General features: G+C 44.6%; 1 long non-coding RNA gene across 1 annotated transcript in view; it reads right to left on the bottom strand.

The window, feature by feature from the left end:
- LOC107208955 overlaps positions 1–7,187 on the bottom strand; it is a 37,009-nt gene extending 29,822 nt beyond the window's left edge. Inside the window, exon 1 of the long non-coding RNA XR_004498741.1 lies at positions 1–7,187. This exon is cut by the window's left edge and continues 21,353 nt beyond it. This is a non-coding gene — a long non-coding RNA (uncharacterized LOC107208955).
- Between the last annotated feature and the right edge of the window lie 8,550 nt (positions 7,188–15,737).

Raw genomic sequence — 15,737 nt, forward strand, 5'->3', positions numbered from 1 at the left:
GGCTGTGCTCAGCCACAAACCCCGAGCCAAAGCCTTGCACTCCTTCTCCTGCCACTGCTGACAACTGAGGTGATATTTCTTGGTGGCTCTAACAATGCAGCCCTCTCCAATTCCCTCGTTTGGGGCTGACTTCATTAGTGACCTCCCAGCGCAGCGTTTTTCCGAGTCAATAATTACATTTCCATTTTAACAACAGGACTGCAAGCCTTGACATTGGTCTGTGTGGAAACGAGGCTTCAAAAATCCTGGGATGTCTCAGCACCTCAGCCTGCATGTCCAGGGGGAGAATAAAAACACAGCTCTTCTTCATGAACCAGGCAGCAGCCTCTGGAGAAGCCCAGGGAGATGAAATTTAACTTGGTCACGACCTCACAAGATTGTTCTTATTATTACATTCCTCTCTTCTCTCTCATCCTTCTGCCTCTCCAGACAGACCAAAGTGTCCCCAGGACAGGAGCAACACAGAGCTGCAGGGAAGGGCAGGTGTGATTTGGCATGGCCACACTTCTGGACTGAAGGAGGGCAGGAACAGTCCCAAATCCAGGTGAGATTAAGAAAATCCAGGTGCAGCAGAGACAAAAGCTACGGAGTAACAATATGAATTTTCCAAGGGAGATACCCTCAGCAGAGGCACAGCCAACAGCAGCCTCCAAATCTTTCTCCTCAGACCAAAACTCCCACAATCTTCAAGTGAGGCCAAGGATAAAACATCAGACCCAGCAAATCACATTACTGCTGTTGTTATTAAATCTTAGGAAGTTTGAAATGTCTGAAGGCCCAATCCACACAGGTGTTTGTTTATAGGTATGAATAACAAATGCCAGATAATGTAAATTATGTACAGACCACCCATCCTTCCCAGACAAAGTGAATTACTGAGCTTTGTACCAGCTTGGTACCAGCTCATATCAGACCTGCTGATGTCCTTGCACTGGAGGACATTCCATGAGGATGGAGCTCCTCAGCTGGTCCAAAAGGATTGAAGGACAACTTCTGGGCTAAAAAGAAACTTGAAAAACCTTGAAAAAGGCTGAAGATTTGCTGCAGTGCTGTATCCAAAGGAAAGTAAACACACATGGCTTCGTTACACGGCTCACTGCCCCCAGCCAGGGAGATGCAATCCCTATTCCCTGGCCACATTCTCCATCTCATCAGCGCTTTCTGTCCAGGAAAGCCAATAAAATAAGAATGTGCGTTGCCAAGGTGAAGTTTCAAGAGTTACAATTTTAAATTTCCTATTAGGGATAAGGTAAGATTTACGGGTGATACACTGATTTATAAATATGTTTAGACAGTGAGTGTTTCTGGCTTTAGGCTGGAATCAGAAAGCTCAGTTTAAAGAAAGATTTTTAAAGGTTTTGTGGTACATAAAATAAATCCAACTTATACTTTCAAAGATCAGTCTGACTGTATAAAAGATGATGACAGCGACAGTGGGAAAAATGTTTATTATATCCACAATGTCCATTATTTTCTCATTAACTTGAGTTTTAAAGGGAATCATATTAGTGCCTCCAGAGGATGAGCTATATAAACAAGAGCTACAAATTTATCTGTGCATTAAAACGAATGCTATGGTAACAGGTTTGATTGCTTTGGCTGCAGTTTCAAAACCTAAAGGGTGTATTAGCCCAGGATAATCCCACCCTTGGGTCCTTCTATATATTAGATCTCCTACCTCTAATCCTGGGAGACACAGCCTGGCTAATAATGCTCCCCCTGCCTTTGGTTTGTCACAGCTGAAATCTGCCTCTTCCAGCTTCAGATAACACATTGCCTAAGCCATTTGATTTGGATCACTCAGAATTATTTGTTTGTGGCTGGAGAAGGTGTAAAGATTTATTTCCTTGGGCAGCAGGGAAGATTCCCTGCAGCTGGTGGAGCAGGGACAGTGGCAGCCTTGGAGGCCAGAGATGATAATCAGGGCATTGGGTACCTCAGAATTCCCTGGATTGTGAGGGGCACACAGGGATCACCAGACCCAGCTCCTGGCTCTGCACAGCACCACCCCATGAATCCAGCACATGATGAGAGCATTGTCCAAACACCTCCTTTTCTGAAGGCTGAGCTGCAAACCTCCCAACACAATATTTCTTTGGCCACATCTTGGCATTCCAAGCCTTGCTGAGGTCTCTCCCAGCCCACCAGGGCGTAGGCACGACCTAGGGCTGCTCAGGCCACTCTGTCTTTCTGTCTGTCTGTCTGTCACTCATGTGGAGCTGGTCTCCTGTCAAGCTGGGGATCTGTACTTCTAAATCCTTCTTTTGAAGTCCTTTGGATGTAGATTTACTGGATCCAGGAGGGTTTTGGCCGACATCCATAAGTTTTGGGTGATCCCAGAGATCCCTTTGAGAATCCCATGGAAACCTGAGCTGCAGGTGATGAGGGATCCTGGGGCTTTGGCTGGTGGTGGACCAGAGCTTGGAGAAGTGCATGTGGATGAGGACACAGGATCCAGTTCTTTGCACTGCAGGTGAGGTGGTGCCTGAAAGTCTCAGGTCCCCACAAAACAAAAATCTGGGAAGCTGAAGGCATTGCCCACTCTCCAGGCCCGAGCCTTTCGGCAGCCAAACCCTGCTCACAAGAATCCCACACCTTACCAGAGCTGAAGGAAATCAACCTCTCAGCACATCCCCTCCATGCTGAATCGGTTGACAGCTGCTTTCCCTGCTTTTTTCCATTCCTCCACAGCTGCCCCACCGTGTTTAGTGCAACACCATCATTCCCTGGCAGTGATTTTCCTGGATGAGCTGCAGCATGCTGGCACTGGGGAGTGATTTACAGGTGATGCCTTATTAAAAGAAAACGTTGCTGCTTTTCAACCTCTACAACAAATCCTGAGGGTTAGTGAAGACCCCCCAAGGTCTCAGCCAGCTCAAATGGCTTTTATATTCTCTTCCCAGGATAAATTGCTTCTGAGCATGCCTTCACCTGTCACTTCTGCTGAGACACTTCTGAATGTCATAAACTCCTACATCTCCAAGCCAGCTGTTGAGAGGATCCCTATTATTATCACGACGTTGTCAGTGACAATAACAACAGTTAATAAGTGATGATAGGGACATAAATGTCTGCTTCCTGTGTACAGCCTGTCATTTGCAGTCAAATCTAACAGTGCTGAAGGAGTCTTTGGAGTGAGTGCTGAAGAAAGGGATCTCTTCTGGGAGAGAGCTCTGTTAAAAAGGCATCCATGTTTAATTCTACTTAATCTTTTCCAACTTAAATGTGCTCATAAAAAAATCAGCCTGAGCCTGGTACATGTGTGCATTAAGGGTTTCTGAATTTAAAAGGCCTGTCCTAAGCCTTCAGCAGGGTGAGAATGGAGTTACCAAAATCTCACTTGGGGACAGAATCAGGAGTTTCAACTCTCAATTCAGAGGCAAACAACACAAAAAATGGGGTAATTTGTGTACATGTTGCCTCTGCTCTGAACACAAGATCACATTATTGCAGGACTTTATGCATTGTGGTGAATTTTTTTCTCTGTTTTGTATGGGTTGAAATAAGGACTCGCTGATATTTGCCTCAGCAAATTGTCTATGGAGTGGTTTTTTGCATCTCTCATGCAGAAAAAAAATTAAAAGTGGGCATGAAAAGCAGTTGCTTGTCACACCTGAGGGAGACACATCCCTGCACTCAGCCTTACCTCTGTTCCTGGGCTTTACAGCCCTGTAAATATCTCTCACAGGAAATCCCCCTCCCCTACACACACTGTGTACATTTTGCCTCTTACAACACATTCAACAGCCCATGTAAGAAAAGTGGATCAATTATTGATCCAGTACAGGGGGAACAGAGAGAATATTCCATGATGTGATGCAGCCAGCACAGGGTTCAGTGGGATGGCAGCTGCAGGGAAGCCCATGGTTCGTGGCACTTCAGGTGGATCCCAGGCACTTTCTCACCGTGGTTACCTCACTCACATTTTGAGCCCAAGCTGATAAAGAAACTTCTACAAATTATTTACGTGAGAAGGTCAGCTCTGTCTTTAAATGGAAAGTGAAATCCCTTCCCTGTAGATCCAAGCCATGGGGAGATCCAGGTTTCCTGCTTCATTTTGATTCATTGGCTGTTTAATTCTTTCCAGTAAATGATTCCTTTTGGCTGGGAGGGGAGACCTTGGTCTTCCACACCAGGCTGGATTTTCCCACCTCAGATAATTTCATCAGAGCTCGTTCCTGCATGGCTTGAGGGCTTTGTACCTAAACATTGCCTCCAACTGACCACAGGTAGATGATGGAGCAAGGCAAAAAGTCAGGGAAAGCAATAACTCTGTCCACTTGGGAAAAAGTGGCAACTGCAAGATATGGATCTTCCTCTTTTTGTATCTTTTTCTACCTTTTCAGAGCTCCTTTTTTTTGTGTGTGGACGAAGGTCAAAGCTCATTTTGTCCAACAGCACCGACTTTTGTGCTTTGTTTTGTGTCAACTTCATGTTATCAGTTCTTTTCCTTTGACTGAAGTGGAACATCAAACCGAAAATCATTCCTTCATCTCTTACACTGTGAGTCAGGGAGAAAAATCTTTACACTTTTTAGGAAATAATTGGGCAGTGCTGCAACAGGACCTCCTGAGAAAATCGTGGTAGCAGCCTGTCATGGGCTTTGAGAGTAGAAAGGAGAAAATTGTTTCATGAAAGCCTTTAAACAGTTGTATCTGCAGCCTTCAGGTGAGTGAATTTCATGTGGGCAGCGAGGAATAAATCAAGCTCTTACATAATTTTTTCAGTCTGTATTGTTCCTGTCCCGAGCTCTACAATTTTGCAGATCATTTGGAGCCTTTCGAAACTTGAATGTTATTTTTAGCCCCCTAAGAAGTAGCTTCTACATAAATAGTTGTTGCTAATGTATTATAAACTAGGATTAGCTTAATTAGGGACTTCACAGGAAAGTAATGACTATTTAAGCCCTGAAAACAAGCTAATTATTTTGTATCACATCGTTGCTAACACTGTCCTCAGTTCTTCTTAAGGTGACTGTTCAAAAAGATGTATGGCAGACATGCTAATTAACAGATTTCTTGCCATCATGTTACCAGTTTTTGTAACATATTAAAATTCCTCTTTTATGTAACACTTCAGATATATTTATATATATCTACACACGTTGCTGCTCAGGTTATTTGACAGCCCAATTCAGTGCTTTTTTAAGGTTACATCACCATCAGAGTGGCTGCTAGAGCTGCACAAGATCCAGCAGTGATTTCTCCTCCTCTGCACTGCTGGAAAAGCCAGTGTTTTCAGTATTCCTGCCACAAATATTCATAAATTCCTTCTATTTGTATTACCTCATCACAATCCATTTGAAAGTGTTCAGTAAATCCAAATTAATAATGAGAATTTGAGGATCCAAGGGGCAAGTCCTCTTTAACAGCATCTGAAGCCCCTCTAGATCATCCCTCCCCAGATCTCCTTTTCCTGCCACTCCACCTGTTTTGGCTTGTGTTAAATGCCAGGAGTTAGGGATGGGAAACCCATAAAATCCACACGTTTTATAGGATGCCATGAAATTTAATTTATGGCACTTTTCTGTAACTGATGTTTGGAATAATATGGAATAGCCAGCATTTAATTCTTTTCGCTGTTCCCCCTTTTTTTGCAGATGATAGTTGTGTTTTCTTTAAAATCACCTTTTGCTCTTCAATTCCTCTGTTTTCACCTTTCATATTCAATATTTTTTTTCACTGTGGCAGCCTCTGCACATCCCATTCCTTCAGCTTCCCATGCATTCCCACACATCATATCCATATTTCAAGATCCCACTGGTGGGCTTGCAATTAATGACTCAATTTATCCTGCCACACCAACTCTCACGAAGTGACAACAAAAGGTTCCTGGTTAGAGTCCTGATTTCCATAAAAGAGCACTGGAACTGAAGCAGATGAATTCACAGCTCTGCTTTCAACTGGCTCTGGCTCATTCTAAATTTCCCATGGTGTTAGTCAATGGAAATCCTGCCTTGGAAAGAGAATAAAATGGATAAATGCAGAGATAAATACAAAGGGGCATCGTTTCAGTAAATACAAATATCTCTGTTTCAGCCTGGAGAATTCAATCCCCCAGATCCTGCTGCAGAGCAAAGGGCTGACAGGAAAAGATCACACTGTGATCAAGCACCCAGGCAGTGGCTGCTGTTAGGGATTAAAATCCAAATTATTGAGCTTCATCAGAGAGCTGCTGCCTTTGACAGGATCCCTGGGAATGAAGGCCCTTCACTGAGGACAGAACATTCCAGCTCTGCAGCATCCCTGCTCCGGCTTTTTCTCCATTTGAAACTTCCCATGGTGTCATCTGATCTAATCATGGCTTGGTAATGCTGGCTCCAGGAGGAATCTGCCATAGAAAATGAGAGTTCCTACATCTGGCTCCTGCTGGAAATGCTCATGAGTTACAGCCCCAGCCAGCACTGAGCAGCTCTGGCTCTGAGGAAAGGCTCTGAAAGGAGAGAAATTCCATTTTTATTTTCATTTCGTATCAGGGGCGTCCTCAGGATTGTCCCAAGCGCTTGAATGAATATCAAAGATAGCAGGGGGTCACAAAGAAATCCTCTTTATCTTCTCAGAGCCACAGCCAGGCAGCACTGACACCTTCTGTGGCACAGTGAGCACAGGGACAACCTTTCTATCCTTACCTAATTCTTGAGGTAAACCCACCCTGAGGCCAATTCTTGCAGTGAGAGCCCTGAGCATCCCCTGGTGCAGCTCTCTCGTGCAGGACACTCCTACTTCCCCCTGCCATTCCCTTCAGCTGGGTGCCACTGCCGTTTACTGCTGTCATAACTGGATGATTATTAATTTCAAGCTCAATATTTTGATGCTAAAGCAGATCCCACCCTTCATTCCTTATAAATATCATCCCCAGCTTCCTCCTGAAGGCAGCTCTGCTCCTTGGGAAGCCCTGGCAGAGCACCCTGGCCATGGACCCTCCTCAGGTGCTTCTACTTGATGAAACAATTAATTTTTCTGAAGCCTCTTATTGGCACTGTGATCCCAAGAGCACAGTGGGAGTTAAATATTTAAATATTTCCTTTTAATAATTGCACATTTCACACGCTGGAAGCAAATTCTGGATTCTATCCCCGCTACCATATTCTGCACCAGGAACTTTGTGATGGAAATATTCAGTAAGCCTGAATTACAGATGATCCAAAAAAAAAATCCAAAAACAGTTTAAGTGTGGTATTTGGATAAAAAAAAAAAAAAAAAGAAAAAAAAAAAAGACAAGTGGTGCTGTGATCTCTTTTGTAAAATAATTTCATGTCACCATAAAAGTTTGTTCTCTGCCTAAAAGTCCTGCATGGCAAAACCATGGCTAGAAAATGTGGCCTTTCAAAGCAAAGTTACATGAGATGAAAAATATCACATCAGCTTTCAGAAGAGAAATCTGAAAAGAACTTGGAGAAAATAAAAGCATTTCCAAGTCAAATATTTGAGATGAAGTGTTACCCATGGGAGCTTTCTTCATAAATACATGAAAGCAGCTTTTGGGGAATGCCCATAATTGCTGCATTACACATTCCTGCACTTGGCAAACTGATGCTTGAGTTTGAAAATAAATCAATTTGGGCTTTTGCAAGAGAGAGGGAGAGGCAGAAAATCTGTTTGTGTTGGGCTGCAGTAATTATTGGAGCACACCAACAACTTTGGGGGCTTTAATAAGTCCAGCGGGAAGGGCTTTTGTCCCCAAAAGCAGGACAGAGGGGACACGGGGAGGGCAGATCCATGGGATGTGGATGTGCTGCTGAGCTCTGCCTTGCCCAGGGGTATGTATAGATCCATAGGGGATGCTCACAAGGTGAGCCAGGAGGGGAACTGGAGCTGGACACAGCCCAGAGAGAGCCTAAAGGGAGGCGAAGGGAATAAAGGGATGTCAGAGACAGAGGTCAGTCCCGTGGCCCTGAGGAGGAGCAGCTGAGGGCTGGGCAGCCCTGGAAGAGCAGCTGAATAAAGGACAGGGAGCACAGAGTGAGTTACTTCAAAGGAAAGCCTCTCCTCTCATCCTGACAAAAGGTTCCACGTGGAAGGTTCCTTCCCTGCCAAGGGAAGCGCTGGGAGCTGATGGATGGGGCCTGGAGCTGGGCAGGAGGTCCTGCCCTGCCCCACTCCCCCTGCACAGCTCCATCCTGCTCCTGGAGCATCCCCAGGGCTGCTCCTCACTCACCTCACCTGGGCTGCCCCAATTCCACACAGGAATGTTCTCAGAAGGGTCAGGGTCGTGTCGAGCCTCAGCAGCTACAACTGATGTCAGTCAGGTTTTGGGGGTTGTGAGCTATTCCTGGTACCCTGGAAATACTCACTGGATTTACCAGAGGGATTCTGGCCTGGCCTGTGGGAGGCTCCTGGAATGTGCTCAGCGTTCTCCCCATTAATTCTGCACATCTGAGGCGTGGGGCCCCCTTTAAACTGGTTTGCAGACACAATTAATTATCTTGCTGCTGTTGCTTCAGTGAGTCACTCAGGAAAACTCCAAACAGAAAGAAAAAAATAGTTCCCTGTTTTCATTGTAAGAGTTTCAAATCCAGTGCAATAGGCATTTATTTTTATTTTTATTTTTTTTTATTTAAATGATATCCTGCCAGACTTTGTAACAATTCTGCCCTCCTCCTTCTAAATCTCCCCAGTTTTGCTGATTCCCTTCCAGGCTGGTGCAGATGCCAGGAGTCTCTGATCATGTGAAATGTTAAGGTTTCTTATTAAATCTTCCAAAAATGACATGCAGGGTCATACCTTATTGAGAATTCTGGGAATCTTAAGAAGAAATTTTAAAAGCTGCTGATAACAATAACTATTGACAACCAGCACAATTCCTTGTGTATTTGTTTACTGTTTTATACATATATATATTTATACATATATATATGTATAAAGCCTTTATTGGCTTTAGTGACATGAATGACTAAGGGCATGATTTATAATGATTTATCATCTGGTATCAGATTATAAAAAAATTAATTAATTTTTCATTAGCCACAATTAATGATGGGCTTGTTAAGCATCTTGAGGTGAAGCCAAGGGCTATTATGTGTATTAAGGACCAGTTTCAAGAAAATGACTCCTTTCATAATCCCCCAAATGAGTTAAAATATTATTTTCCCCTTTCAGAAAACTGATTTAAGCTATATAGATATATTAAAATCTATACAAAAGACAAACTTTGAGGCAAACTGATCATATAATAACAATTATTGACCAATTTTTCCACCAATAAAAATAAGCTCAAACTTCTTGGGGATACTTAAAAATAAACACTTTGTTTTATCATGTAGCAAAGAACTGAACTAGAATGAGTGACTATTTGCAGGAATTCGCTGCCACTAGACTTCTCTTTATTGTGTTTATCAAGTGTTTATCTAATGAAAAGATAAATTAGGGTTTGAGAATTCATTTGAAAATAGAATTTGATTGAAAAACTCCTTTTTCAATGTTCTGTTCTGGGGCCTGTGCTGGGTGGGAAGGCTGAGCATGGCAGTGGTTGTTGGGGAAGGATTCATGACTCAGAGAACTTGCAGAAGAATTAGAGATACCTGTGAGTAATCAACATGCAAAAATGTGGGGGGAAAAAAGGGAAATTTAAATTATTTTCCTAGCAAGCTTTTTTTTTTAATTCCAGAAAGAGGGAATACATTAAAAATGAAATAAAAGATCTTAAAAATAAGTGTCTAAACATAGAGTGCTGCAAGATGAATAGTCTTAAAGCTTATTTTAAAGAGGTGGGAGGACCAGGCCTGTGGAAATCACTGGGAAACGTGCACAGAAACTCTAAACCCTGTGGGTTTAAACAGGAGCTCTGAAACCTCCATTTTAGCCTCAATTTTAGCAACCTTTGGCCATAACCTACATTTGATAGAAATGTATTTAACTGCTGCAAACAGCTGGGTGAGGGCACTGGGTACGGCTGTGGCTGCCCCAGCCCTGGAAATGCCCAAGGCCAGGGGAACAGGGCTTGGAGCAGCCTGGGATGGTGAAAGGTGGGTGATGGGATGGTGCTTCCCAATCCAAACCATTCTCTGACCTTGTTCTGTGATATTCCCTGGGGTTTGGAGTCTCCTCTGCACGGAGCTGCGCCAGTACCCGGCAATGGAATTATTTCTTGTGCCCGGGGGTGGAATTCGATGGGATTTAAGGTCCCTTCCAAGCCAGGCCATTGTGGGGCTCCGTGACACAAAGCAGCGATATTGGGATGCTCGCAGATCCTGCTGGCTCCCCGAATTTCCCCGGGTGAGGATGAGCACGGGCAGCCCCGGCAGGTGCGCCCGGACCACAGCGCGTCCTGCCCGGCTCCATCCCGGAGAGCCGGCGTTCCACAGCGAGAAACGGCGCTCTGAAAGCACCAACACAAGTGTAAGACCCTCTAAATGTCTTGCCCGAGGCAATCTGTTTCCTTTCACGGCAGTGCTCAGGAAACAGGGCTGCTCTCAGCGCTCCCCGCTGGATGAGGGCACCGTTCTCAGCCCAGATCCCTGCAGGGATCCCAGGAACTCCGGTGGCGGCTCCAGAGCCATCCCAGCCCTGTCTCCGGCGTGTTCCAGCCTCTCTGCCCTTCCCATGGGACCGTGCAGGCACACACCATGGTGGGGATGCTAAATGCAAAAAGAAGGGAACAGAGCCTGTGTGAAACTTAAGTCACAGGCTTCTCCTTCTGGCCTGAGAATGCACGAGAAAGAATCCAAACAGTCCTTGGTAAAGGACAACAGTCTTTGCAGGTGTTTAGGAAACAGTCAAGGGGTGATGTTCCAATTAACCAGTGATGGTGATGGGTTCCTTTAGTGAGCAATGAGACTTTTACCTCTCAGGCTTTCTCAAACATGTCTATAAAAGCAGATCAAGAATAATAAACTTTGCTCTCCTGTTCAGCACACAGGAGAGTCTGTGTCGTTCTCCTCTCCATTCCCAATGGAGCGACACCATGGGATCTGCCAGCACCACCCCGAGCCCTTCTCCATCCTCAGTGTGGATCCTGCACCTCTCCAGAACCTGTGTGACCAAATCCCACCCCAAAACCCAGATCAGGAGCCACACCTGAGTCCCTGCAGGGGTAGAACTCGAGCTTGCAGGACCTTGGTCCCCTCTGTGGCAGAGCATCCCTGTGCCTTGATGTTTCCAGAAGTCTCCCTGCCAGGACACACCCCGCTTAGATTTGGAATAAGCACCTTCAAATTATTCTGAAATGATTAAACACATTTCTCCCTCCTCCCTCTGATATTTTTTTTTGAGCTAATGAAATCGATATATCTATGTCTGGCCAATACAAACTTGTAATCAGTGTAAATTATAAGGCACAAAGCATAGGAGTGGTAAATACAGAGTTTGTGCCTCTTCATCACACCTTGGCACACGTGAGTGGAAGGAGCAGAAGCTGAGGTGCACAAATTACCCTGACCCTGGCCTGTCCCAGCATCTCAGTGCTCCATGACACAGCCTCAATAACCCTCCTTTACCTCAGGACTTTGCAGGAGTGGAGGTGTTGCTGAAACTCTGCAGGATTAGAGGAAAGTCTTGGTGACCTCTCTCATGAAAATTACAGGGTTTTATTGCTCCTGTTAGCAACAGTGGGTGTCTATCATTTGTTAATCAGTCTTTACTGAATACTACGGTGGAAGGAAAGAAACTGCAGATTTCACAGCTAAAAATAGGGGGAAATGTAGATGGAGCCTCCTGGGTCTGTAGTGAGCTCTTGTGGACCTGGAAAGGGGATGATGATCACACTACCTCTGCAAAAGCAGCAGACCTTCACCCTCCACATATCCTCTCCAAATTCCCTGTACCTCCTCACCCCACAGCTTCCACGGCCCAGCACGGAGGTTTTTCTGGTGCAGATGAGTAAATTCCAACAACTCTGGCTGCTGCAAAGAGAAATTGCTGAAGCTCTGGTGGAAACAAGTTCCAGCTGGTTCTAATGAAGTGGTGTTCTGTCCAACAACTCTGGGCAGGAGCTGTGCCCGTGTGGCCATTCAGGGAACAGAAGGATGCTACACGACAGCTTAGGACTTACTGGATTGCACAGATGTCAGACACAAACTAGTACAATGTCCTCAGGGAGGGGGAAATCATTTTATGACCTATAAACCACATAAGAGAGCAAAATCAGAGGCCATTGCGGATGAAGATGGAGAAATTGTGTGCTGCTAAACCCCCAGCCTAATGTGCTGTCTGCATATTCCCAAGTGGAGGACTAAATTTAGCAACCCTGCCAAAACCACAGCGAGGAGATTGGAAACGTGTCCCCCAGTGCTGGGGATGTGTTTGGCACTGTCCCTCTGCACCACCCATCAGCTGCCGTGCCCAGAGCCCCTGCTGGGGACAGGGCCAGGGTGGGCCATGGCCAGAGCTTTCCAGAACACATCAGGGAAGAGAGGGATGGGAGGAAAAATCCCAGGAGCAGCACCAGCGCTGCTGTGGGAATCTGTCACGGTGACACCGGCGGTACGGAGAGTCCTGCATGGTAATGACTGGTTTACAATAAAAATTACTTCAAATGCTGGATCAGAGAAAGGATGGTTCAGTCCATCAAATCGCTGTCAGCTGCAAATTAGGCTGCCCATCCCTAGGCAATGGAGAACATAATTGGCTTTGTCCATGGCTGGGTTTATTTTTATCTGTTCTGTTAAAGTCAGGCTCTCGCCTCACTCGCACAAACAGAAAAAAGGCCTTGGTGCAGAAAGGTTTTTTCGCTCCTTCCACCTGCAATAAATGGGGCAAGTTACCCTTGGATTGCTAAAATTAGCCAAGGATTCTTTGAGGGACTACTTTGTGTCAGAGCCAGGTTACCTGCAAGGGAGAACGCGGGAACAAATGGTGTTTTGGTGAGAACGAATGGACTCCCAGGAGCCTTAGACTGAAACCACCTTCCAAGCCTAGCAGCCAGGGCTCTAATCCAGTCCTCAGGGTTACACAAGAGAGGCTGGAGGAGGTGGGAACCTTCCCCAGTCCTGTGAGAATCACAGTAACTCCAGAACCTGCTATGATTTCCTGCAGACAGGATGGAAACGCACACACCTCCCGCCTCCCTTCCCGGGACTGATCATCCCCACGCCGCCAGGTGCTAATGTGAGACGAGGTTGGGACTGAAATAACCACCAGCACACTTCCCTGGGACTGGATGAGGAGTCCAAAGCCCTCACTATTCCCAAAGTGCCAGGGATTATGGTTTTTTGCTGCTGGGAGCGCCTGTGCCACGGGCTGGGAGTGGAAGGAGTCTCCATCCCAAGGACGGCTGCCAGACAGTCGAGACTTTCCAACTCTCCCTGAAATTCCTGGCTCTGTCTATAAACCCCAAATATCCCTCTCTGCTCCCCTCCCTGTGCACAAACTGGAGACCATGCCCTTCCCTGGCTGGAAGAGCTCTGTTAACACATTTCCCTGACACTGCAGGGAACAGAGAGACTCCGAAAGGGAGAAAATCCACTGAAAAAAAATAAATATAGCTGACTAAGTAGGAGGGGGAACAAAGTCTGTCATCTTAACCTGTCTGTCATCCTAACCCAGAGAATCCTCTGCTCTACTTGCTTGGCTCTGCCTTTATCCCCCTCCAACTTTAGGGCATTTGAGCAGCACCTGGGTACCTGGGAAATCCTCTGCTGTGCTAAAGGCTTGTGAGAAATGAGGGAATGCAGGCAGAGGGAAGGTTTAGCTCAATTTCATGTTGCACCAAATACAAAAGGTCTGTCTATGAGTAACTCCTAGGATTGTGTTCTCCAGCAAAGGCCAGTAATCCAGAGTGTCAACAAACTGGAGACCTCTATAAGGTACAAATAGCTGGAAAGAATTAATAGTTATTTACTGTCCACCAACTCTAGGTTTGTGTCCCAGTTTGACCAGCCTTGCCTTGCTGTGTGTGCATGGATGGCAGAAATTATGGAGCTGCCAGGAGCTGCTGCAACTTGAACTGTGAAGCAAAGGATAAAAAAAAAAAAAAAAAGCTTAATAAGATGCATAAAATAATGATCAAGGCTTATGAGGAGCTAGTGAAAGGTAATATTGTTGTTATTGTAATTATTGTTGTTGTTGTTCTTGGTGGTGGTGATGATGATTGTTGTTGTTATCATTATTATTATTATGAAGTAGGTGAAAATCACACTGAGCAAGAGGTTTGCATCCCACCCTGGGCTGGGAGGCAGCTCTGTCACCAACCTGGAGCCTCAGTTCCCTCTCAAAAAATTAGAAATAATTCTGACATATCAAAAATCCCTCTGTAACCTGAGTAAATCCAGCATCCTGAGGTAGCCCAGGCCGGGGAGCTCTGTGCTCAGGGCTGCTGCAGATGGGCTCGGGCTGGGTTTGCCCTGATGTGGCTCTCATGTGACACCGCCTTTGGGCTGTCAGAGAAAGTCCTGCAGATTAGTGTCCCCTGAAATCTCCCTAAGCAGCTCTAATGCCCTCCAATGTGCTTGCTGTGGCTCACTGGGAAGGCTGCACGAGACAAAACATTAATTATTAGTGTAAAAATAGAATTTCTTTCCATGATTGCGATTACCGTGCGCCGCTCCGCTTGGGATGCGCCGGTGAGAACTCCACTCGTTTTTCTAAAGTCTGGAAAGAAATTCAGAATGTGGCCCTGCTCAAAACTGCAAAATGAAAATCAGAAGGAAAAGATTTTAACCTTTCTCTGTAATTGAATCCAGCTCCTTCTACCCTGCCTTGCAGTCATTTACAGATATGCAAATGGAGGGAAAGAAATGGTGCTGTTTGCATCTGCATTGCACACCAAAAAACCAGACAATGCCTCCCTTCTCACAGGTTTGCAGCAGTCTGGCCATTCTGCTGCTTTATTTTGACCCAGCTCAGCAGTACAAGGTATTTTAGTTGTATATTTAAAAAAAAAATAAAGGAATCAGTCTCTACCTGGGCAATCCTGGTGTGATGACCTGAAAGCTTTAACATCTACAGGGTTTTCAGGATGCAGAAGAGCCAGGAGAGGTGGGAATGGAGCCCTGGCAGGGAGTTCCAGAGGGAACAGGAAAATTGTTCAAGTCTGAGGGGCTCTTCAATGGCCTTTAAGTAAGGCTGGCCCCAAATGGCTCCATCAGGAATGGATTCTCCCAAAAAAAAAACTCTGGTGTTTAAATGGCAAAATAAAAGATTATATTTTAAACAGAGCAATTCCACAACTTAACAAAGCTATCTTCAAATATTAAATGAGCAAGAAAAAAGATTTTGCACTAAATCCCACCTAAAGTCCTGAAGAAGTTGCTGAAGCAAGGAGTTGCTTTAGCAGATGGGGTACAACCCTAAAATCAGTCAGGAGATTATTTAGGGCAAATATCAAGCATCAAATATTGGATCTGCCTCTATGGCTTCTTCAGAAAAATAATGAAAATGGCCCAGTAAAATTGGTAACCTTTGGGAGAACTGCACTAAGAACTGAGCTGAATTTATTAGGCCCTGGCATGGAGCTGTAGATATGAAAAGGGATGATCACAGGTGGATTCACACATTCTGGTCACTGGTTGGAAGCTTTTCTGTGTTAAGTTTTTTTTTCTCTAGTACCTTGCATAGAGAGAATCCTTGGCACTTCCATGGTGTAAATTATTATTATTATTATTATTATTATTATTATTATTATTATTATTATTATTATTATTACTATTATTATTAATATTAATATTAATATTAATATTAATATTAATATTAATATTAGTATTGATATTAATATTAATATTATTAATATTATTAATATTAATATTAATATTATTATTATTATTTATATGGCTATTATTATTACTATTACTATTATTATTACTA

Source organism: Parus major, chromosome 9 (genome assembly GCF_001522545.3).
Source record: "Parus major isolate Abel chromosome 9, Parus_major1.1, whole genome shotgun sequence".
Taxonomy (NCBI): Eukaryota; Metazoa; Chordata; class Aves; order Passeriformes; family Paridae; genus Parus; species Parus major.